At 39.5% G+C, this 26,212-nt stretch overlaps 1 long non-coding RNA gene across 6 annotated transcripts in view; it reads left to right on the top strand.

Moving 5' to 3' along the window:
• Window positions 1-26,212, top strand: part of LOC141552137 (uncharacterized) — a 264,486-nt gene that overhangs the window by 191,502 nt on the left and 46,772 nt on the right. Inside the window, exons 4-5 of one of the 6 annotated variants that reach the window (XR_012485074.1) lie at window positions 116-167; window positions 3,393-14,111. The exons of 4 other annotated variants lie outside the window; for them this stretch is intronic. This is a non-coding gene — a long non-coding RNA (uncharacterized LOC141552137). Of the gene's footprint in view, window positions 1-115; window positions 14,112-26,212 lie in introns of those variants that run through there. One more of the 6 variants, XR_012485072.1, reaches the window with a different exon arrangement.

Genomic DNA, 26,212 nt, shown 5'->3' with positions numbered 1-26,212 from the left:
TTAAAGCATCTCTAGGGTGTAAGGGACTCCCTAGGCCCCAAATCAACCCATCTTTGACTAAGAATCTTCTTTTGAAACTGAGATTTTTAAGCCAATTATATTTGAATACTTTTAGGAAGAGGGATGTCACAGCAAAACAGGACTCAAGTACATACACAACGAGATCTGTAAGTATCAAAACCAGTCCTGTCTTTACCCATTCTTATTCAATGCTGTTATCTATCTATCTAGGTTGACCCTGCCTTAACCCAGCTTGGTATTTTCTCATTTCCTTAGACTACCTAGACCACCTAGACTCATTCCACCTATAGATAACTTTCAGGGCAAAAAAGTCTCCCTTTCTCCAAGCCACTTTGAAACTTCCCCTCCTTTCTTCCATTCTAGTGTAGTGGGGCCAAGCAGGATAAATGGTAGCTTTTTTTTACATGGTAGATTTTCATATTTTTAAAGACATTTTAAAGACATCTCTCAGGTCCCTCTTCTTTCTAACCCCAGATTTTTGTCCTCCAACTTAAGAACCTTCTATTGCTTAAAATAAACCCATGAGGGACTCAAGTCTTCCCTCAAAGTCTAAGTATGTCTTTTACTTAGTAAAAGACTCGATAAAAGCACAGTAAGTCTGTGTTGCACCAACAGGAGTCAGTAGGAAGGAACATAGACAAAAGTTGTGACAGCCAGCTCCAGCTTTGATCTCAAGACAGTTCTGGTGGAACAGGGAAAAGGGCCTTGGTCACTAGCCATGGGCTATAGGTGCCAACCCACACAGTTAAGCATGAATTGAAATGTTGATGTCTATGTATGTTGAGGAGGAGATTTGTTTTTATACAAGACATGACTTAACTTGTATATCTTCACAAACACATGAGACAATACATATCCAGAGTATAACTTGACTTGCTTTTAAACAGAAGTTGTGTTTCTCCAAGAATGTTGCGGTTATTCTTAAATATTTTATATGAACTTGAAGGACTTAAGTTTCTGTACAACTAGGGTTTCCCCAGGCACAAGCATGGCTTGACTAGACTGCTTGGGTTTTACATGGACCTCACGTAGTAGAGGACAGAGCCTGCTTATCTCTAGGGATGGCAAAGAGGGCGGCACATTCAGGGAATCCAATCTTGAGCTGTTATAACAGATGAATAGTGGACAAAAGGAAGTTGGGGTTTGATGGACTTGGACTATAAATAGGTATTTGAGCTGCTTAATGGCTTCCCCCACAGTGAAATGCCAAGTGGATGCATGAGGACCAAGATTCTGTGCTCCTGGACAAAGAAGTAAGCAATCAGCTTGGGCCCCTGAGCTGGTAGCATCTTGAACAGTAGAAAGCTGGATGGGGGAGGTTTTCTTATTTCTTTTTGGGGGTTGCCAGGGAAAGATCTCAATAAACAATTTAGTTTCTTGAAATGATACTCCTACATCCCTGCCCATTTCAGGAAGACATAAGACAAGCAGATGAGTTTGCCTAAGGCTGGCTCAGGCTGAGACCATTTGGAATAAGGGACAAATAAATGGGCTCCTCTGCCATGCTCCTCAGTCTCTCCTAGCCTTCAAAGTAGAACCGTCTAGTTTTAGCCTTAACCAGCAGGGCATGAAATGTAAAAAAACCTTTTGCTCACAGAAAAACACCAGTAATTTCTTCCCAGGTCTTACAAAGGTTATGGACATTTATTACAATTGTATAATCCAATAGAGAAAGCAGTTAAGCATCAAGCTGGTCCTCACTGTGAACAAGGAAATGGATGCTGATGACGTATGAATGGGCTGGAGGGCAACATGTATTACAAAAACATCAGGATCTGACAATCCTTCAATAAATCAGAGCAGCTTGTTAGCCAAAAGAAAGAGTTGGGGAAGGCAAAATCACCTGCCAATGACTCAATTCTACTGGCCTCCTGGAGCACTTAGTGCTAATTGGAGATCATTCCTCACGTCTGTGGGAGTGAAGGCAACCAAGTGGGGAGGGAATGTGTCTGAGAGATAGCTAGTTGATCCCAGTATTTTAATAGTTGTCTGGGATTACACCCCAAGTAACTCCATAGCTCTTTCCATGTTGATGAAAAAGAGTATCTTAGAAACCTAATGGCCAAGGCAGTTTTCTTACTTGTCTCTCGGAAAGAGTTCAATAATCAGTGTAAGAGTCACAATTTGTATCCATAAAATCTAAGTTACAGAAGAAATTGTATTGAGTGATAGGAATTAGCATCCTTACTGGAGAAAGAATGGGCTCATTGAAACCTTTTCTGGAGATTAGATTCTCAGCCTCCAATCCCAGCAACCTGGACACTGGTCCACATGCCAAACTTTCCATTTAGGACAATGAGTATCATATAATTAGCCACCAAGACACTTACTGAATATTAACTCCAGACCATCCAGTGCAAGAACGTTTGAACCAGAACCCAGTATTTCAGACTAAAGCTCATAAATTACATCTTTCATCCTATGTTTTAGACATGTCTGGGTGCTCAGCATAAAAATAAACCCTTTTTTTCTCCTTCTTATCCCACCACTAATTTTTTATTGTAACTTTTTATTTACAAAACATATACATGGGTAATTTTTCAACATTACCCTTGCAAAACCTAATAAGCTCTTTCTTTTGGGGCATAATATAGCCAGCAGAGATTCCAAAGGCAAGCTTAAAAATGGGAAAACATCATTTCAGGTTCTGGGCTAAGGTGGGAACAGGATTATAGGCATTGCTAGAACCAGCATATCCCAGAACTACTGGCCAATGGTCCTGATATGGTCAGGTCAATGGTCAGTAGCCAGCAATGGGATTCTAGATCTGCTTTGCTTCTTCTCTCCAGTAATTAGTGATATATTAGGATTAATTTAGGATTTAGGATTAAGTCTGTCCCTCTGTGTGTAGCACTTAAGGATGATAACATAGCTTATTCAGTTTAATAGAAAACAGGACAGTTCTCAGGGCCATGTTTAACATACAAGGTATTAGGGCTTTGCCTTGAGGGCTTAATCTCTTGGGAATTTAAGCCTAGTTCCCATATTTCCTGAGAAGACTCAGTCTCTCTCTGTAAAATCAGCAAAAATTAGGAGTATCTGGCAGAAAAATACAACATTTAGACCACCTAAAGAACCAGATTATAAATCAACATATTTGTACATTAGGAGGAAGGCTTGTTTGTCATTTATCCAAAAACACATTTTGGATTAGGCTTCTTTGCTGGAATTATAACCATAATTTTCTAATGAACACTGGAAGAGGAAGATTGGTGTTTGACTTACCGTAGGAAAGAACCAGAAGACAGTTCAAAGGCAAGAACACAAGAAAGGGAGGTGCAACTGGGGGTGTTTTAAACATTTTATTGTGAAAATATTTTATTTTACCAATTACACATATTTGCCACTATGTCCCCCCATTCCCTTTCCAGGAAAACTGTCTTACATGGTGACATCAAGGAAATGAAGGCAATATCAAAGTCCTTTGATTGTGCTCTATGAACATAATGGAGTAGCCTGTGTTGTAAGAAATATAAAGAATTCCAAGATCCATAAGAAAATGCATTCTGATACTGAAGTTCAAAAGCTGGACCAGGAAAACTCTATTCTCTGACTATAAGAAGAAAGCACATTTGGGAAGACTTGATCCTTTCATCCCTGGATCACGCACTCTGGGACCTGAGTTATTTTGACCGAGGAATGTCTCATGTGGCCATCCCTGCCTAATCAGTGCTTAGCCATACTGCCCTTGAAACCCAGGGCATCTTTTCTCATATCCTACTTTGGGACTGGATCTTCCCTCGTTATGGAACCATTATCAAATGAGTTCTACCTCTGTTACTGGAAAGGATGGCTCGTTAAATTCCCAGCTTTGTGACTTTCCAAACCAAACTATAGCTCCTTGGCTGCCATTATCTTCTACACATCATCTTCCCCTATCAGGAAGAAGCTTCCAAGAGTAGTGGCTACTGTGATTTCTTAATTGTATCCCTTAATTATAAGTTGCATAATTCTTGCTATGTACTAAATGCTTGGCACATTTTTCCTTCTTTCTTTTTTTCCTTCCTTCATCTTTTCCCCTTCCTTCCCTTTTCCTCTCCCTTCTTCCTTCCTTTGCTTCTTTTTCCCTTCTTTCCGTATCCTCCTGCCATTCCCTCCCTTTCTTCCTTGCAACAAAGAGCCCAAGGCACTCTGGTCAGGACACAACACATTCTCCATGCAAGAATCAAAGTCAGACTGTGACAGAGAAGCTCTGTCAGGCCACATACATTTCTCAGGAATCTAGTAATCTAATAGAGGCTAGCGTCTCTTGATTTCCTTGTTGTTTTTGATGTTAAGCTCACTTAAAAATAATTATCACATATCTTTGTCTTCTCTTTTACTTTCGAGGACCAAGAGAACTGGTCTTTAAATGGTCTTGAAATTAGGGTCTTTTAGCAAATACCTCCTCTCTTCTCACTTGGTACATTCCAGATGCTCTTCCCATATATTTTACCTTCAGTGCCATCTTTCCTTCATCTGGCAGCACATTTAGAATGGAAATATAAGAATTCAAATACAGCATCCTGGGAGGTATAGTTTATCACTGAAATTTTTCCAGATTTTTTCCATTGTTTCCCTCATCTGTGGTCCCCTCTCCAGTTTTGTCTTCAAATACCCTTGGGATAATTCTGTATATTTTGTTCTCTTACCAAGATTTCTTTAAACTTGATTTCCCCTTCACTACTTTGTTCTGTTTTATGGCCTTGTTGCTTAGAATGCTCCATTACACTTCTCTAAGATTTTATAAGGGAGTTTAGATTCCAAACAGGTGTTCCTCTTGGCTTCTCTGGCTCTCTGTTTGGCAAGAAGATTGAAGATTTGTTGGTCGAGATGATTTTTATAGTCTTTGGGTATCTTCATTAAATATAATTGACTGTGTTAAAATTTGGGCATTAAAAGATTGTGATTGGGGTTGATTTCCTTGCCTCTATCAATTTGCTCAGCATCAGTAACTGAATTAGGCCAGCTTGGAGATGTTAGGACAAATCATTTTCTCATTTTTATTGTGTCATATAAGTTTGATCTTTGCTGCAATGAGCTGCTTGTTGGACTGTACACAGACAGCAAGCTGATTTGGGAGTGCCTCCCACATAAGTAATGACTCATTTCCTGCTTGGCAAAATATAATTGACTTATTGTCTTGGGGTGTTTTTCCATTTCCTCTATGTCCAGGCTCTTCTGATTCTTCTCATCATGGTATTTAGGTGTAAGGCTTCTGTGTATTCTGAAAATATTTAGCCTCTTTAATTTCTGAATTCTAATCAAGTTGTTTACTTTATGCCCTCTCTTATTTTCCCTTTTCCTTCATTTGGAATCTAGGCAGAGACAGGAGGAAAGGTAATCTAAGTGTAGTAGTCCTGTGATTATCATCTAAAAACCAAGTACTGAGATCCCCAATGTGGCAAACGCTGCAAGGATAAGAAGAAGGTAACTGAAAGATCATTATCACAAAGTCATTTGTGTAGACTCAATCAATTGGAAGCCAATCCAGCACCCTTCAACTCCTGGTGCATCATTTTCCTCATTTCTCTGCCTCTAGGGCTGCTGAAATAGTGGGTAATGATCTGGGAAGTTAAGCTGTCTGTAAAAGAGGGGTTCTAAGTGGCTACAGGGTTGGGGGAACCCTCTTCCTCTAGAGTGCCTCCCAACCTACTTGCTAACCCTGCCCTTTCCATATTGACTTGACTGCTGCTAAGATCTAGGATTTAAGCTGTCCAGTGTCTCAGGAGTAGCTCTGGGGATAGAATGAGGGAATGAGACCATAGCCCAGGAATTAAGCCAGCCCGGATTTCTGAGCAGAAGGAAAGAGGATGTTCTAGTACAGGGGTGGGGAAGGAAAGTTAAGGGTCGGGGAGACCTGGCAGGCACTAATCAAAACTAAGTGGCCCATGAAAACAAGAGTCAACAGCAGAAGAAGAAAAAAAGCTACAGGCTGCATCAGAAAATCCAATAAAAAGATTTTTGGGAAGATCCCCCTCTTTGTGGCCTCCAAGAGCCTCCAAGAAACCTCTCTTGATTGACCTTGACATCCAGAGCAAGAATAAGTACAAGACTAACCAAGAGGGTGGAGGTGCAACCTCAAGAATATCTCAGAGTCAAGTCCCCACCTCCAGCAATGCATTAGTGACCCAGTTTTCCCACATCCCCTCCAACATTTATCATGATCTTTTCCTGTCATCTTAGCCAATCTGAGAGGTATGAGGTGGTGGCTCAGAATTGTTTAAATTTGCACTTCCCTAATCAATAGTGATTCAGAGCACTTTTTCATGTAACTATAGATGGCTTTAATTTCATCATCTGAAAAGGCCAAACCCCTCTGAAAAGAATGTTTTTTTGTTTGTTTTGTTTTTGTTTTTGCAAATGTGTTAACACAGTTCCCAATGCTTTTCTGTGTATATCCTAGGAGAACACCAGCACCATTCTTTTGTTCTCAATTTTTCTGGTCTAATTGATATCTAGAAGATGAATATTGATTTCAATCAGCTCCTCCTGCATTGTGAGCACTTGTTAGACAGAGTGTAAGTAGCTCCCATTTAAATCTCAGATAGCTAAGTTAGTGTTTGCAGGAAGCCATAGGAGACTGACAGATGTCTGTCATTACATATACCTTTTTCTACCTCTCTGCTACTGTACAGGAAGAAGCAAATGGCTCATATAGGACTAAGGGCCACCTTGTCTTTTCCTTCCTTCCATTAACTTCCAGGGCTAAAGGATTCCCAACAGAAGTCTTTTTATATCATGCATAAGGATTTGTGGTATTGTCTGGTGTCTTGTTCATAAAGGTTACATGGGTCCCCATAGGATGTGGCTCACAGGCAGCTAAGAATGATTTCTAGAGTCTCCCTCCCTTCCTGCCAACCTTCTCCAAAGGAAACTTTGATTCCTGATAGGAAAGGAGGCAAGAGGTCAAAGCTAGAGGCTGATCATTCTGTTAGAGAGAATGGAATCCGTTAGAGAGGAGTCCCACGTTAGAATTATTTTCTCTTCTCCCTTAAATATTGCTAGTTAGAGGAAATAATTTTAGGTACAAGCTGTGCTCCTGATTGCTATCCCTTAATGAGTGCCTCAAGCTATATATCTAAGATTTGACTTCTTTACCACCAGATGTCAGTTTCACAATGAATACATACAGCAAATAACAAGTAAACCCATTTATGTAAACATAGAGCAAATAGAAATTAGGGACAGTTTATATAAAAGATTATATACCAGACAATACACAGAGTAAATGGGCTCTTCCTTTGGGAATGAGATTATCTTAGCTCAACCAAAAGAGATAGTCCCAGACTTCACTCAAGAGAAAATTTTCCAATGTCTGGAGTAAGCTGGAAATAAAGACAAGATTGAAATGTCAACAACTTTACATGCTAGCTTCTTAGTTTTTTTCTTCTTTCAGATATCTGTGTAGAATCTAGAACCCTGTGTTTTCTATCTCAAAGATCATGATCTGCCTTCTCTCTGGCTTTTACCACTCTATCCTTTACACAAGCAATGAGAATTGAATCATCACTTTGGATCAATGAGTCATTTGAACCATGTATTACACAAGTGATGATCATCTTTGATCAACTGATGTGGTTTGTGTCCTATGTCTCTTGACTCTGCAGATATCATATGTACCCAGCTCTGGTACCTTTAAGAATCCAGTTTCAGGCTCCAAATAATAATGAAGTATCAGAATAGGAATCTGTTGATGCCTTGAATATTATGGCTATTTAAGAAATTTATTAGGAGAGGAGCCAAGATGGCAGAAAGTAGACACATCTCTACTTGACCTTCTCTGAGCTTCTCTCAAATCAACAGCAGATTAAGTATCTGAACTGGTTTTGGAGTGACAGAACCCATAAATATTTTGAGTACAGAAAATTTCTGGAAGAAGATACTGTGGAAGAACTTCAGAAAAGTTCTGTCTCAGTTGGGCAGAGGGAGAGGCTGCCAAGCCCAGACTACAGTGCAGGGAGCCCGGGGAAAGGAGCTGGGGTGGGGAGCCAGGGTGTTGCTGCAGCTGCACACCAGAGAATCTTCTGTAAGGCTCTGAAGCTACTCTGTCCTGGTTACAAGCTAGTGGATCATCAGATTAGCTGTAAGACACCTAAGCAAAATCAAAAGGCAAACTGTAAACCCCTGAACCCCCAGAAGAACATGAAACCTGGCTGCTCTTACTCAACATCAAAAGTCAATAAACAGTGCCAGCAGGGAAAACTAAAGCAGCTGTTACCCCTTTGCCTTAAGAGCAGACCTCAACCTTTAAAAAATGAGCAACAAAGCAAAAGGAATTCTGACTATATACAGCTTTTATAGAGAAAGAGAAGAGACCTCACACCCTGAGGATCCTCAAAAACAAATCAGCTCCAGATGAAGCCCCAAAGGGTGATATGATTTGATCCCTATTTTACAAGGCTCTTGTGGAAGAATTCAAACAGGATCTAAAATACAAGTTGGAAGAAAAATGGGGAAAGGAAATGAAATCTTTGCAAGAGGTTATGGAAAAGGAAAAACAGAAATTATCTGAAGAAAACTCTTTAAAAATATATTTGATGACATGGAAAAGGCAAATAATTCCTTAAAAAATAAATCTGATGAAATGGGAAAAACATATAACTCCTTATAAATAGATATGCAAAAGAAACCAATTTGCTAAACAATCAGAATTTGTGAAATGGGAAAAAAATGCAATGAACAGAACACCTCAATTGGCCAAATGCAAAAGAAGATTAAAAAAAGCTAATTAAAGAAAATAATTCACTAATAATTAAAATTGAAAAAAAAATGGAAGTGAATGACTCAATGAGACTTCAAGAATCAATCAAAAAAACTCAAAAAATAAAAAAAAAATAGAAGAAAATGTAAAATATCTCATTGGTAAAACAACTGACCTGGAAAATAGATCTAGGAGAGACAATCCAAGGATTATTGGACTTCCTGAAAACCATGATGAAAAAAAGAGCCTAGACATCATCTTTCAGGAAGTCTTCAAAGAAAACTTCTTAGATATCCTAGAAACAGATGGTAAAATAGCCATAAAAAGAATTCACCTATCACCTCTTGAAAGAGAACCCCAAATGAAAACTCCAAGAAACATTGTAGCTAAATTTCAGAATTATCAAACCAAAGAGAAAATATTGCAAACAGCCAAAAGGAAACAATTTAAATATCAAGGAGCCACAATCAGAATTACCCTGGATCTAACAGCTTCCACTTTAAACGATCAAAGGGCATGGAATCTAATATTACAAAAGGCAAAGGAACTGGAATCACAGCCAAGAAACTACTATCCAGCAAAACTGAGCATCATCTTTCAGGGGAAAAGATGGATATTCAATGAAACAGGTGAATTTTATCTATTTCTGATATAAAGACCAGAACTGTATAGAAACTTTGATCTTCAAATATAGAACTCAAGAGAAGCATGAAAAGGTAAAAAGGAAAGAAAAAATAACTCTTTTTAAAGTTAAAAAGCTTATCTCCCTATATGGGAACATAATATGTTTAACTCTTGAGATCTGTATCTCTGTTAGGGGCATACATAGGGGGTGTAGGTATAATATATTTTATTATGATGATTTAAATAAGAAACTAGAGGATGAAAGGTGATTCTACTGGAAGAAGAGGAAAAATGGAGTTAAAATAGGGTAAAATACATCTCATGAAGAGGCAAAAAAGACCTAGCGCAATTGAAGGAAAGGGGGCGGGGGATGAGCATTGTGTGAATCTTACACTCATCATATTTGGCTCAGAGAGAATATCAGACACATTTAGCTTCAAAAGAAGCTTTTTTCACCCTACAGGGAAGTAGGAGGGGAAAGAGAAAAAGGAGGGAAGCTAATAAAAGGGAGAACAGCAATAGAAGAGGAAAGGCATAAGAAAGCAAGAGGGGGTGCAAAAGGGAAGGGCTGTGTGAAGGAGGGGGTCATCAGTGACAAAATACTAGGGAAAAGAGAAAGACGGAAAGAGAAGAAAAAAATATAACTGGGGGTAAACAAGATGGCAGGAAATACAGAGTTAGTAATTTTATCTGTGAATGTGAATGGGATGATCTCTCCCATAAAAAAGAAGAGCATAGCAGACTGGATTAAAAGTCAGAATCCTACAATTTGTTGTTTATAAGAAACTCATTTAAAGCAGAGTGATACATAAAGAGTAAAGGTAAAAGGCTGGAGCAGAATCTATTTTGCTTCAACTGAGATTAAAAAAAAAAGGCAGGGGTAGCCATCCTGATCTCAGATCAAGCAAAAGCAAAAATAGATATCTAATTAAAAGAAATAAGAACTGAAACTACACCCCACTTAAAGGTACCACAGATAATGAAGTAATATCAATACTAAACATATATGCACCAAGAAGTATGGTATCCAAATTCCTAGAAGTTAAGACAGCTGAAAGAAGAATTAGAAAGCAAAACTTTACTAGTGGGGGATCTCAACCCCTCAATCTCTCTCAGAACTAGATAAATCAAACCACAAAATAAATAAGAAAGAAGTTAAGGAGGGATATAGAATTCTAGAAAAGTTAGCGATGATAGACCTTTGGAGAAAATTGAATGGAGACAGAAAGGAACATATTTTTTTTTTCTCAGCAGTACTCTGAACCTATACAAAAACTGATCATGTATTAGGGTATAAAATTCTCAAAATCAAATGCAGAAAGGCAGAAAATGCATTTTTCTAAGATCATGATGCAATAAAAATCATATGCAATAAATGGCCAGGAGAAAATAGACCAAAATTAATTGGAAACTATCTAATTGAATCCTAAAGCATGAGTGAGAGAAATAACAAATTATAAACACAATGAATAATTTCATCCAAGAGAATGACGAGACAATATGCCAAAATTTGTAGGATGCAGCCAAAGGAGTTATGAGGGGAAATTTTATATTTTTAGATGCCTATTTTCATAAAATAGAGAAAAAAAGAAGATCAATGAATTGGGCTTGAAGCTAGAAAAGTTAGGGGGAAAAAAAGCAAATTAAAATCCCTCAATTAAATAGCAAATTTGAAATTCTGAAAATAAAAGGGGAGATTAATAAAATTGAAAGTAAGAAAACTATTGAATTAATAAAACTAATAGTTGTTTTTATGACAAAAACAACAAACTAGATAAACCTTTATTTGATTAGAAAAAAATCAGATTATTACAAATGAAAAGAGAAAATTTTCTACCAATGAAGAGGAAATTAGAGCAATAACTAGGAGTTATTTTGTGCAACTTTATGTCAATAAATTTGATAATCTAAGTGAAAAAGAGGAATATTTACAAAAATATAGATTAAATAAATTACTTAAATAGTCCCATTTTAGAAAAAGAACTAGAACAAGCTATTAATCAACTCCCTAAGAAAAAATCCCCAGAGCCACATGGATTTACATGTGAATTCTACCAAACATTTAAATAACAATAAAATCCAATACTATACAAAGTATTTGAAAAAATAGAAAAAAGGAGTCCTAGCAAATTCCTTTTATGACACAGATATGACACTGATACCTAAACCAGGTGGAGTGAAAACAGAGAAAGAAAATTATAAACCAATCTCCCTCATGAACATTGATGAAAAGTCTTAAATGAAATATTAGCAAAGAAATTACAGAAAGTTATCCCCAGGATAATACATTCCAACTAAGTAGAATTTATACCAGGAATGCAGGGCTGATTCACTATTAGGAAAACTATTAGCATAATTAATTATATAAATAACAAAGCTAACAAAATCATATGACTATCTCAATATATGCAGAAAAAGCATCCACCATCCATTCTTATTAAAAACACTAGAGAGTATAGGAATAAATGGAGTTTTCCTTAAAAGGACCAGTAGCATATATTTAAAACCACAAACTAGAACCATTCCCAATAAGGTCAGGAGTGAAACAAGATTGCTCACTATCACCATAACTAGTCAACATTATATTAAAAATGTCAGCTTTGGCAATGAGAAGAAAAAGAGATTAAAGGAATTATAGTAGGTAATAAAGAAACCAAATTCTCATTCTTTGCAGATGATATGATGGTATACTTAGAGAATTAACTAAAAAAAACTACTAGAAACAATTAACAACTTTAGCAAAGTTGCAGCATACAAAATGACCATAATCATTTTTATATATTATCAATAAAGTCCAGCAGCAAAAAGATACAGAGAACTTCCATTTAAAATAACTGTCAATGGTATAAAATATTGGGAAGTCTGCCTGCCAAGACAAAGTCAGGAAACTATATGAACACAATTACAAAATGCTTTCCACAGAAATAATGTCAGATCTAATCAATTGGAAAAATATCAAATGCTCATGGGTAAGTTGAGAGAATTTAGTAAAAGTGACAATATTACCTAAGTTAATATACTTATTCAGTGCCATACCAATCAAACTCCCAAGAAATTATTTTACAGATCTAGAAAAAATAATAACAAAGTTCATTTGGAAGAACAAAAGGTCAAGAATTTCAAAGAAATTAATGAAAAAATGCAAATGAATGTGGCCTACCTTTGCCAGACCTGAAACTATATTACAAAGCAGTGGGTCATCAAAACCATTTAGTACTGGTGAAGAAACAGTAGCTAATCAGTAGAATAGAGTCGTTCCCAGGACAAAATAGTTAATGACTGTAGTAATCGAGTGTTTGACAAAATCACAGATTCCAGCTTTTAGGCTAAAAATTCACTATTTGACAAAAAGTGCTGAGTAAATTGGAAACTTGTATGGCAGAAACTAGGCATTGACCCACACTTAACACCATATACCAAGATAAGGTCAAAATGGGTTCATGCTTTAAAAATAAAAAGTGATATTATAAGCAAATTAGAAGAACAAAGGATAGTTTGCCTCTCAGATGTGGAAAAGAAAGGAATTTGTGGCCAAAGAAGAACTGGAGTTCATTATTGAGCACAAAATAGATAATTTTGATTATATTGTTTAAAAGTTTTTGTACAAACAAAACTAATGAAGATAAGATTAGAAGGGAAGTAATAAAATGGGAAAACATTTTTACATTCAAAGGTTCTGATAAAGGCCTCATTTCTAAAATAAAATTTTATAATTTTAAAACTCAAATTTTATAAGAATTCAAGACATTATCCAATTGTTAAATGGTCAAAGGATATGAACAATTTTCAGATGAAGAAATTGAAACCATTCTTAGTCCTATGAAAAGGTGCTGTAAATCAATATTGATCAAAGAAATGTATATTAAGAGAGCTCTGAGGTGACACTAACCCTAACCCTCTCAAATTGGCTAAAAAGGCAAGAAAACATAACAATGAATGTGGGAAAACTATAACACTAATACATTGTTTGTGGCGTTGTGAATGGATCCAATCATTCTAGAGAGCAGTAGGGAACTATGTCCAAAGGACTATCAAACTCTGCATATTCTTTGATACAGCACTATCTCTACTGGGCCTGTATCCCAGTCATACAAAAGGGAAAAGGACCCCACATATGCAAAAATGTTTGTGGCAGCCCTTTTTGGAGTGGCAAGAAACTGGAAATTGAGTAGCTGCCCATCAGTTAAAGAATGGCTGAATAAGTTATGATATATGAATGTTATGGAATATTATTATTCTATAAGAAATGATCAGCAGGATGATTTCAGAAAGGTCTAAGTGAAATGAGCAAAACCAGGAGATCATTGTACATGGCAACAAGATCATGTGATGATCAGTTCTGATGGATATTGCTCTTTTCAATAATGAAATTATTTAGGCCAGTTCCAATGAGCTTGTGTTGGAGAGAGCCATCTACACCCAGAGAGAATACTGTGGGTGGTGAATATGGATCACAACACAGTACTTTCACTCATTTTGTTATTTGCCTGCATTTTATTTTTTTTCTCATTTTTTTCTTTTTGATTTATTTTTTATTTTGCAGTAAAATAATTGTTTAATTATGCTAAAACCATGATAAAACATATCATGGTAATATATTAAAGCACATAATATAACAATAATAAAATAATCATGGTAAAATATATGTTAAATTCAATATATGCATAATTTAACATATATTTTACATGATTACCATATATTGGATTACTTACCATCTGAGGAAGGAGTTGGGGGAAAGGGGAGAAAACTGAAACACAAGGTTTTGCAAGGGTTAATGTTGAAAAATAATCTATGCATATATTTTGAAAATGAAAAGCTTAATAAAATAATTTTAAAAAGAAATTTATTGAGTTTAATTCCTTTTATTTTCCTATATGCTCCATACAGAACTTGTCCTTTACTGTGGGACCTAGTCTAGCTTCTGGAAGAATTTGATGCTCAGTAGTTGGGCTCCACCAGTCATTTGATCTAAGAGTTAGTCAGCCCAGAGCAGTGTTTGTGTGAGGGCTCACTTTTATTCTTGTTCATGGATTATATGTTCATTTTCTTATGTTAACATTTTCTTAGTTGAAATTGTAAGTCATTATTGTGATGTGAAGGTATTCCAGATGAAAAGGCCCTAAGGGTCCATAGCAGAAGTCTGATGCCACAGATCCATTCATTTTCATCCTAGTATCTCACTCCTTCCCTGAGCTTAGCGTCCATTTGTAGTATAAGCCCCCTTTGTCTTTACATTTTCCTATGAACAAAATTGTCAGTTTCAGAATGATAGCCTAACACAAAGGGGAATGAATGAAATTTCATATCAGAAGACCAGGGTTCAAATCTAGACTCTGCTACCTTAAGTTCCTTAACTTTTGTGTCCTCAGTTTCCTAATCTATAAAGTTCAGGGGTGCAACCATGATTCCTGGATGGCCTGTATTAATGGCCTATCCTGCCTCTCCCTTACTCTGATAGAGTTGTGGTTGCAGATTACAGGCTGGTAAGTCCTCTTGGGGCTCCTTATACCTCCCAAGTCTTTTCCACAGACCCTCTCAGGTAGTGAGAAGCATCTGGCGCTATCACCAGATGTAAACCATTCAGATCATTATAGTGTTGTGTCTTCTGTTCTGGACATCACAGTTAAGAAGGAAATTGGCTTAACAAGAAGGAGACCATGACAAGGAAAAGTGTAGGTAAAGAACCAAAGGAACCAGTGTGGAGAAGAAGGTAGGAATCTGTGACAGCTCATCTTCTGTGAGACACCCAGCCATCGAAGGAATAGTGTGGAGGGACAGAAGAGTTGCCCTCCTGTTATCGGCTTCCCCATCTCAGGATGGGAAGGACATTGCTTAGGCGTTCTCCCTGAAGCCAAGTCTCCTGCAATGACTGTTTCAGTCTAGATCACCCAGCAAAGGTGGTCATACTAAGCATCCAGGTGTGTCCAAAGCATGTTTCAGGGACAATTCAGCCAGTCCTGGATACACTGGATGGCAGTAAAGGCTCCATTCATAGTAGACCCATGAATCTGCAAGAGGGCCTGGAGGATTTTTGCTGGTAGTTCATCCCAGCTGGGGACTGACTTTCCATTCCCCTGGATATAAGTATGTAAATCCCGGTGAAAAGTTCGGGGGAGACAGAACAGTGTCTGTTGCCCAGAACAAACCCGGGAACATGACTGCTCCTCTCAAATCTTGAAAAGGTTTTCACAGGAGGAAAGATTTGTGGCAATCTATGGGATTCCAGTCTAAACCCAGTAAGTAGGTATTGTAAGGAGGCAGCTTTGAACTTAGTGCAAGAAATACTTTTCTAATAGTGTCTTAAAAAGGGTTGGGGGGAATGTGCTGCCTGCCTATAAGAAGCACTAGGCTGCTCTGAAAGCACTGACTTGTACTGATCTGAAAAAAAATGGAGCAGAGGAGGTGACTGTGTTCCAAAGAAAATTCTTCATAGCTGGGCAGGGGCAATTAGAGTAAGGGCAGCTAGGGGAAGCTGGGTCTAGAATGAGGAAGACTCACCTTTCTGAGTTCAATTCTAGACTAAGAGACTTACTAGCTATATGGCCTTGGGCAAGTCACTTAAGCCTGATTGCCTCAGTTTCATCACTGGTAAAATGAGGAGGAAATGATAACCCTTCCAGTATCTTTGCCAACAAAACCCTAAATCAGGTCACAGAGAGTTGAACACAATTGAAATGACTGAACAATAACAAAACCAATTTGAGTATCTTTTAAGACTTAATGAGACACTGATGTTGGGAGATAGAAAATGCTAGGGCATTCAGATTATGATGATTTTAAATCCTTAGAAGCAATAGAGAACGATCAAGGGTTCCACCTAGCAAAGAGCTGTGTGGTCCAACCTCTATAAGTCAAACTACGGGAATGAAAGATTGAACATTTCATCTACCTTAACTAGAAATGAAGTTTCTTGTGTGTGTGTGTGTGTGTGTGTGTGTGTATGTGTGTGTGTGTGTGTGTGTGTGTGACACAGAGAGAGAGACAGAGACAGAGAGACTGAGACAGAGAGACCGAGATGAGAGAGACAGAGACAGAGAAAGAGAGAGAGACACACACACACAGAGAGAGAATTTGTGTAAGCTTGTGCATGCAAAGACTCAAAGACAGCAGTATCCATTGAATTTCAGAAAGCTTTTCCAAATCATCAATATCTCTTGCTGGAAGGCTAGTCCAGGTGGGTCCTTGTCCAGAGCAGGCACTGAATCAGATTGTGATGAACAGAATGACACACAGCCAAATGCTTCCAGTTGTTTTATCTTCCCCCTACAAAGAGTCTCTCCAGGGAACAGCCATGAAGAGAGCTATATTTAGTTACTGCCTGAGCACTTAAGATCGATGCCATGATGTTCAGTTGTGTTAGTCCTTTCTTTGTGACCCCATTTGTTTTATTTTGTGTTTTTTTCCTCAAACATATTGGAGTAGCTTATCATTTCCTTCTGCAGCTCATTTTACAGATAAGGAAATGAAGCAAAGATGACTTTCCCAAGGTCCCAAAGCTCGCATGTATCTGAGATTGGATTTGAACTCAAGCCTTCCTGATTCTAGGTCCAGTGCTCTATTCACTGTGCCACCTAGCTTCCTTGTACCATGCTAGAGTCCTATTTATCCATTAGATTGCCTTAGCTCATTCTTTATGTGCTAAGTAAATACTATGGTTTGACCAAGTCTCTTACTCATTAACCCATCAGGTACTCTGAATAAGCATCAACATTTTTTCCAATAAAATGTAACCCTTGTTTATTGCTAAAACTCAACACTGAGACAAAAGCTAGATGTACAGGTGACTTGGGAATCCCAGAAGTCTTTCTGGGAGTACTACATTGAGGAAGAAGCTGGAACTCCTTGCCTTTTGTGGGGAGAGGGGGGGAAAGGGGATTCATTTTGGTTTATGATTAAATAACCTTTAATATTTTGGCATTTCAGTCCAGCCAGTTAAACCTTATGATCTAATTAGCATTTGGTATTTGATAACGCTAATGACTAACGAGAACCTCCAAATGCAAAGCATTTCTGAATCAAAATGTCTTGTCAGGGAATTCTATTAAAAATGGGAAAGAAACAGTATCTTCCTTCCTTCTCCATAGTTTCCCTTCTGGTTTATTGGTTAATGTTTAATTCTGAGATGAAACCTTAATGATTTCCAAATGTCAAATATCCCAGCTTCTATCCCCAAGAGCTCTTTGATGATGTTCCTCCGTCTGTCACCTGAAGTTCTCAGGTAAAGGTGAAACTCTGGAGACCTGGAAATCTCATTTGGGAAATCACTGAAGAACCTGAGATTAATTCCTGACTGAACTTAATGCCTTTAAGTCCCACCCAACCCTAATGTCATTGTATAAAGAGTGAACACATTTTCTTCTGCAGGGATTTACCTAATTATTGGGGAACAGTCTTTAAGAAAATGACTGTTAATGTATAGTTATATTTCCTAACTGGTTTGTAAATCCATCAATAGAGAAGAATATTATCCAAGTCTGCGTTAGACAAATGGCTAAACCTTTATATAGGATTTTAAAGGTTGTAGAACACTATATAGTTTAAAGCAGCTATGTGCTATAGTAGATAGACTACCAAACTCAAATCAGGAGGATCTGAGTTTACCTCTGGCCTCAGACACTTTTATTTTTGCCTTAGTTTCTTCATCTGTAAAATGAACTGGAGAAGGAAATGGCAAGCCACTCCTGTATCTTTGCCAAGGAAACCTCAAATGGGGTCATGAAGAGTTAAACATGAGTAACATGACTGAACAATATGATAATAGAACATAATTAATTAATTTGATATTAATTAAAAAGATATTAATAACTAGCCACATTTAGTCCCAGGGAAAATATCACAGAGAATTAAAGGACTCAGTTCATAATCATGTGACATTATTTGTTGATTGTTCATCCTTCATTGTTGAAAAGGACCAATGATGCTAGTTAGTGTAGAGTCCCCAATTGAGTATATCCTATATATGAGACTTCAGTATGTTGTGTTATTGATAGCATAGCTTAAAGGTATAGGAAGGAGTTACTTTTACCAAGCAATTCTTATCAAATATCCTAAAGGATACCTAATGGATAACATTCTGATTTTCTGGGGTTGGGATAAAGGGAGTTTAGGGACATTTTGGAGAAAAACAAAGTGTCAGTCATCAAGTATTCTCTATTTGTTATGCACTCTGTCACATATCAGTGATGTAAAGACGAACAAAACAAAACAGTCCTTCCAGAATCTCTCACTCTCTCAGTGAGACAACATGGACGTATGCTAATGTGTCCAGAATGTATTCATAATAAATCCATTAATGCAAGCTAAGTGGAAGGGGTGCTAATCTATTGGGGAGACAGAGAAAAGCCTTATGTAGAAAATGATATGAGCTGACTTTTGAAACAACCTAGAGATCTCTTGAGACATAAGTGAAAAGGGAGAGCATTCAAGGCATGGAGACTAGCCAGTCAAGGAAAGAGAGAAGGGGGATAGTAATATCCGGTGTGAGGAGCAATAAGAAACACAGTTGGCTAGACCACAGGGTCTATAAATGGAAGCAATGCGCAATAAGACTGCAGAGGAGGCTGGGACTAAGCTTAAATGCCAGACAAGGAAGTTTGCAGCTGACTTGAACTCATAGGAAGCCACTAGACCTGATTTAGAAAATTGCCCACTTACATGTGGTATAGAGGGGATTCTTTTTGCTTTGTTATATATACCATATTCTCTGCTTGCCCATAATATATTCACTTTGGCATTACTATTATATACTGTGTATCATTATACAATAATGTACTTGATATTACAGAAATAAAATATTACTGACACATTTCTCCATAGCATCTCTTTTTATGATCCATAGAATAATTTGAGAAACATAGACTTGAATGTAGTAAGCTTGTTAGCTTAAATGAGCACAGATGTACATCATTAGTTTTTTGTGGACATAGTTCAGATCTCTTTGATTCTGTGCTCTCTGCCAGATTGAAATCCTTAGTTAAGAACAGTTCTGATGTGGGTCGCCTTGTGTCATGGATTCTAAGTACTCACTAAGGCTCAGAGGATTAGGGAAGCGGGGTCACAAGATAATTCCATAGCCTAGGACTTTGAAGTGAATCTAATTAGACAGATTTTAATAAGGATCAATTCCAAATTTTACACTTGGGTTCAAGAATCCATTTTTTTTTCAAGTTGAACATGGAGGAGGAAAAGTGAGATGGCAGTTTTTCAAGAAAAAAGGAAGAAGAAAAGCTTTGAAGGTTTTAGTGGACTTTAAACAGCCTATGTCCATAGGGTGGGAAGAGCTCTGATATTGGTTGCCTGAAAAGAACTGGGTTTCCTTGGTCTCTGGAGAGTACATATCAATGATCAGCCCTCCACTGAAATTCTGTTTACTCCTGGATATTGCAGTGTGTGAAGAGCCTTGACAAACTAGAGAGTGCCCAGAGAACCACCACCGAGATGGTACCAGGTACCAATGAAAGGAAGAGCTTCTTAGTAATTAAAGTGAATTTCAGGAGAAACCCATCCCTCTGCCCTGGCAGTCATGGTTTTGCCTTCACTGGTGGTCTTTAAGGAAAGCCAGTTGCTGAAGAGCTTCTTATGGGTTGGATGCTGAGGCGCTGTCCACCTCTGAGGTGCTGTTTTTCTTTCTTCTTACTTTGACTTCCTGTGGCAGTCACTCTTCCTCATTGGATTGTCTTGAAAAGGGTCCTTCCTCCCTCGAGAATCTGAGGTCCTGGGAGTGAGTCTCAGTCTGATGTGTACCAGCTGGATGAGTTGGAGGCAGATCTATGCCTTTCTCATCTGTCTTGCTGTGGTAATGATCTCTCCCGTTGCCTCATGGGACTGTTATTGTTTTTATAAGAGTAGTGGAGAACATGGGGCCTCAAGTCAGGATGACCTGAGTTCAAAACCTGCCTCAGATACTTACTAGCTATGAGACTCAGGGCAAGTCATTTAAGTTCTACTTGGCTAGGTTCCCTCATCTGTAAAATGGGGATAATAGTCATGGCATTTACCTTACAGGTCTGTCGTGGGCATGAATTGAGATAATGATTATAAAGTGCTTAGCAGAGTGTAAGACTATATAAATGTTGGCAGTGATGATGACAGACAGAGCCCATTCATCCTGGCCAGGGGCTGGGAGTGAAGACAAGGCACAAGAACATGGCAGCGAGCAGGCTGCCACGGGACTCTCAGGAATTCCTTGGGGTGGTGTTTGCTGCATGCCATTAAGCCCAGGCCTTTGGTGCTCGAAGGATTATTTTTCCTGAGCTCATCAAAGATAGCTCACCCACCTCTTCACAATGACTTAATTATCATCTCCTTCCTTAATTGCTGGAGAAAATGGAGACAAGCTCCATGTAAGATGGATGCCCTGGGAGCAGACGGAGGGAACAATGGATGTTCTATTTCCAGGGCCCGTTACTTTTCCAATAAACTCACAAAGGCAGCAGCAGAGGCATTCATGTAGGAGAAGGATGGCACACAGGTGCAGGCCTCCCTCCAGCCCTGCCAGCACTGGGAGGCTGGGGAGAAGTTGCTATGGCAACAGCATCGCTTTTAGAAGAAGATCAGCCCATTCTCTGGAGAAGCCCCTGAGAAGGGGAGTTCATTGCCCAGAAGTTGGGGAGCACTGACTTTGAGCAGACTTCATTTTAGAAATGCAGAAGAATGATGAGGGGGGACTCTGGTCTGGGGGTGGGCTGGGGTGACGAGATTCAGATTCATCAGAGGGAGTTTCAGGAGGGCCCTGAGCACATGCAAGTACTTCTGCACATGGATTTCACTGTAGTTTCTACTTCCCATTTTCTTTAATGGGGCAGTCTGCAGGACCCTTTCCTTTTCTCCAGAGGGGGCTTTGTACCAGAGAATTGCACAATGTCACAGCTGCAAAAGCTGTCCAGATTCATTTCTTTCTGTCTACTCATTTTATGGAAAAGGAAACCGAGGACCTAGGAGGCTTACTTTGGGACTTGTGGGGCGTGCACAGGGGCAGAAGGGAGAGGGTTTTTCTAACTTCCCATTTCACTGAAACAGAAGTTTTGTGTTTTTCCCCCCAAACACTGGAATAATTTAGAGATTCCTAGAGCTAATGGAGAGTTGGACTTATTAGCATGAGCCCCAGTAAAACAGCTGAGGGGCCCATGCCCCTGGGCATAGGGCATGGGGCCTCAAGTCATGAGCACTGGAGCTCAAATCCAGATTCAGACATTGACTAACTGCCTGCCTCAGTTTCCTCATTTGTAAATGGGTATAATAATACCACCTCTTTCCTAGAGTTATGAGGATCAAATGAGATAATTGAAAATCATTTAGCACAGAGCCTGGAACATGATTGTTCTCTTCCCAGATAAGCAAAGAGAACAAAAGATGGTAGATTTTGAAATGAAGATGACTGTTCCATGTCTATCCCACCATCCTTCTGCCCCTTCATGCTAAGCACAGAAGCCCTTAACGGAGGATCTCAAAGATTGCTACTAGTGGGTAAGCTTTAGCTTACAGGTTCGGGGTGTATATGGTCAAAGACACTGACAGATCTCATACTTAGGTCCTTGGGCCCCAGTCAGAGCAGAATGGATCTTGGCAACATATTAGAAAATGACCCCTAGAAACTACAGAGGGGTATAAAGGGGGCTCAACAAAACCTATTGAATCTAGGTGCCTTGCCACAAACTTATAGGCAGAAGGTGGGGAAAGATTCCCCCTTTTGTCATTCTAGAGTTGGACATTTAAGATTTTAAATCATTTCCCCATTATAAAAAACAATGCTCCATCTCACCCTTTGGCCCCTTGGCCCACCATGTTCATTTCCTTTAATGTCTTTTTCTGCCTCACTATTCCAGGTTTATTTTTGTGGTCCCCAGAATCTCTAGCCCTTCCCTATTCTTCCAGCTTCTCACCTTAGCTCTAGCATCACTTTCCCCCTTTCATAGACTTGACCCCATAATTGACCTGCTCAACTCTGTCTTGTCCCCTACTCATGAATCTCTTCATTCTTTGTCCTATAACCATTTGTCTCCAGCCAATCCGCACCTCCCTGCCCACTATTGGCAGCAAACTTCTTGACTTCTGCTCCTCTGCTATTGAACATTGAAAAATAGAAGTCACTTACTACGCCAATTAGTTCCACCATAAATTCCTATTCTCGTCTCCCTATTACAAAATCATCTTTATATTTTTCCTTGGTCGACTGTCACTCACCATGCAACCTTCTGTTCTCAAGCTTCCTAATCTCAACAGAATCAATCAACAATCAATTATTAAGTGTCTACTGTGTGCCAGCCACTTTGGATACAAAGTCTTTGCCCTTAGGAAGCTTTTCACCTCTCTCCCTGTCTCTGTCTCTCTTTTTCTGTCCCTCTGTCTCCCTCCTCCTATCTCCACTCCCACCCCATCTCAAATTCCTCACTTTTACTCCTGGAATTACTTTATGGCATTCTCCTTCCTGCATGAACTGTTCTCACCAAACTCTCAATAACTAGGGGAGATCTGGGCGTTCTCTTTTGTTCCTCAGGCCCGGGTAGCAGAATGTTCTGCTTGTGACGTTTTGCCTCTTCCCTTCTACCTTCCAGAATCCTTTCCTTTCCTCGAGGGTCTGCTTCCTTCCCTGCCTGTGTTCTCTCTGTAGCTAGTGTTCTCCCCCAATGATTTTGATTTCGGAGCAGAAAGCAATGGCACTGTAGACTGTGATCACTGGAGGTCAGCCTGGGTGGTTTCATCATTGCTTTTCTCCTCAGCCCCTGTACAGCACTGGTTGCATTGAATCAGTGAGGTTATTCAATCAATCATTCAATCACTGATTCAATAAGAGTGAGCAGAACCCTCTTTGCCTTTAAGTGTCCCACTGACACTCAGCAGATGACAACTCTCAGGAGATGCAGCTGGGAGCCATCAAAGGCACTGGCTTCAATGATTTTACCCTTCAAAGATTAGGTAAAACCTGTCACTGCTGGGGAGTCTGCAAGTTTTGCTTTTTAAGTGTTGTGGCAAAAGACAATTAAAGCTGCCTGTCTGCTCTTAGTGGGATTTCTCAGTTCTGAAAGGCTGATTTGAAACCAAATTTGAATGGATCATGTAGCTGGGAGAGCAGGACTGTGGCCTGCCCTGGGGGGCCTCTGGTGCTGGAAGGCCTGTCTCCTCCACCCCCCCCCAGCTGCCTATGTGGGTGCTAGCCCCCAGGGCTATCTCTGGGCTGCAGGTAGAGGGGTCTAGTTCAGGGGCTGAAGTTCCCTTCGGAATGTCCCTCCCCTCCTCTGACCTTGTAGAGAGCACAGGACCACAGAAGCGGAGCTATTAAGAACTACAGAGGTCACTTTGTCCAAGGCCTGAACTTTGGAAAGGAAAATGAGGCCCTGAGAAGAGCACTGATTTTCACAAGGTCATTCAGCAAAAGTTAATAGCAGGGGCAAGATTCGATCCCAGGCCACAGGTGAGCAATAGGGGCCAAAGACAAAAGGAGATCTCTGCTGTCCAGGAGTGAAGCTTTTAAGTCTCCTTTTTGGTTTAGTCCAGGTTCAGTGTTTCTTTGTTTTTTCCCCGGACAAGGTTTCCACTGAGAGCCCCAGAGTAACAGGCTTCTCACAAGAGCTATTGGCTCCTTTGGGGTATCTGTGAAGAACTCCTTCAGGGTCCACAAAAGCGTTTGTCTTTAATGATCTTCCTAAGCTACCCAAACAAAGGCAGAGTCATCATGTCTTGCCATTTATACTCCATTCTGTGGTTTGTTGAATTTTGGGGAAGAGGAAACATTCTACTTGGACCTGAGCTGAAGGTTTACAAATGTCATCTGCTGTTCCTGGTCTCCTAAGCCGAATGCTGACCAAGGCGCTCCCCCCATCTGAGGGGTTGTATCATTTAGGACTGTGCAATCCTCTGACAGCATACCTGAATTTCTCTGAGCCTCACCCCTGGCAGATCTTCCTGCCCAGAAAGCTCAGGGTTCCAATCTTGCAGAAAAGGACTTGGAAGGTATCGGGCATCTGAAGGTATTAGCAGCCCAGCAGAGATACAATATCTGCCCTGGGGCAGAAAGAAAGAGGGAGAGGAGAAAAATAGATGGGCCAGAGAGAATGCAAATCGCCTGGTTAGAAACAGAGGGAAATTAGATGAAACCCCCTCAGAAGAAAGGTCTGATTAACAGGATAAAAAGCTATAACATTTGGGAAGCAAAGCCAGACTGGGAGGTAAAGTTAAATCATCTCAATTTATTAATGGTCCTTTCTTAAGTGTCTACCATGGGCCAGAAACTGAAATAGAAAGACAAAATCAAAGGAGGTCTTCAATGAGCTTCCCCTCTACCTGGGGAAAAGAACATGTACCCTAAGAAGTAAGCATGATGTTTATACCAAATCATGCACAAGTTTAAGAAGAAGCACATTTCAATATGTGGGGGTACTGGTGGGGTAGGGGTGGGGAATGGAAGCCATACTTTAAGGATGATTCTACAGCAAAGGAGAAAGGTGAAGATGGTTCAGATATAGGGAATCATGGAGGCAGACAATGCAGGCATTGGATCGATCTGACCAGAACCGACAGTATGGAATGAGTACTTGCATGACATACAAATGAAACTAAAATTAGAAAAAAAAATGAAATTGAAACCTAAGAAATGGAATCTAAAAGTTAGGCTAACAGAGGAAAACAAAAACTTGTGGAGGGACATCATAAATTAGAATAAAAAACATCTTTTAAAATGCAATCAGAGGTGGGGATTCAGACTCACAAGTGAAGGGAAGGTGCAATTAAGGAATCATTCAAATCAGGGGAAAATGTAAACAGAGATGGTGAGAGACTCACACTCATGTGAGGGGAGATTCTTATGAGAGAATTAAACTCTTCAGATAGGCTATAACCTTTGCAATACCCAGCTAGTAGGGAATCAGGGGAAGTACTGAACTACATCTGGATGAGGTAGACACCTGGAGGGAAGATGGGGATCCAGAAACTTTCCAGTGACACAGGGGAGAACCTGGACAAGCCTGGCATTGGAAAGGTGGGTATGGGGAGGACAGATGCTGACTATTGCTATCACAGAGAATTAACAACTAACAGGATATGGGATTTCGGAAAAAGAAGAGATCTAGGGAAGGCTTGGAGGAGGTTGTGGAACTGGTGATTGGGAGAATGGGAGTGACATCAACCAAAATAGGGGGGTTTGGAGGCTGCCTCATTCTGAAAGGATAGAGAGTGAGTCAACAGTCAGAAAGGTAAGGAGAGAATCAAGAAAGAAGCCACGGAAAGAGAAAGCATTGAGAACGAGGGGATAGAATTGTTAAGACTAAAATAGGAATGGAATGAAACACTGCTAAGCACATAGAAAATAAAGATTATTTCTGCTTTCAAGGAGCGCAAGTCCTTATGGAGAGAGACCAGTGCATTTAGGAGTATCCATACTTCAGGGCTTGGCAGATGGTTACTTGTTGTCCTTTGTTTTCCAAGAGGATAAAATGACATCACTATGCTAGGATCGAGTGAGAGTGTTTTCTGCTGCTCAGACCAATAGGAGCCCATATTTTGCTCCTAGAGCACAGCCCCTTCTCTAGGGAGGGCATGACATTCTGGGGAGCCCAGTGCCAGCACCTTCCATGTCATACAAGCGATTCTAAAGTTCTTAAAAGACACTTTGAGAGTGTTTTTGTATTACTTTTCCTGAGCCCCTTGTGAGCGCTTGCCCTGTGTGAGTTCTCCATTAAATACTTTTCTGGCAAGCATATGTTTAGCCTGAGAACAATGTGGCCAGCCCAGTGGAGCCGGGTCCTCTGCAGCAGAGTTGGAATGCTTGGCAGGTTAGTTCAAGAAAGGGACCAGTGTCTGGTCCCTCTTCCTGCCAGGAGATCTTCAGAATCTTCCCAAGATAAATCAAATGGAAGTGATTCAGTCTCCTGGCCTGGCATCCAGGTTTCA

The sequence above is a fragment of the Sminthopsis crassicaudata genome, chromosome 1 (assembly GCF_048593235.1).
Source record: "Sminthopsis crassicaudata isolate SCR6 chromosome 1, ASM4859323v1, whole genome shotgun sequence".
In the NCBI taxonomy this organism is placed as follows: Eukaryota; Metazoa; Chordata; class Mammalia; order Dasyuromorphia; family Dasyuridae; genus Sminthopsis; species Sminthopsis crassicaudata.
This window is presented reverse-complemented; position numbering and strand designations above follow the sequence as displayed.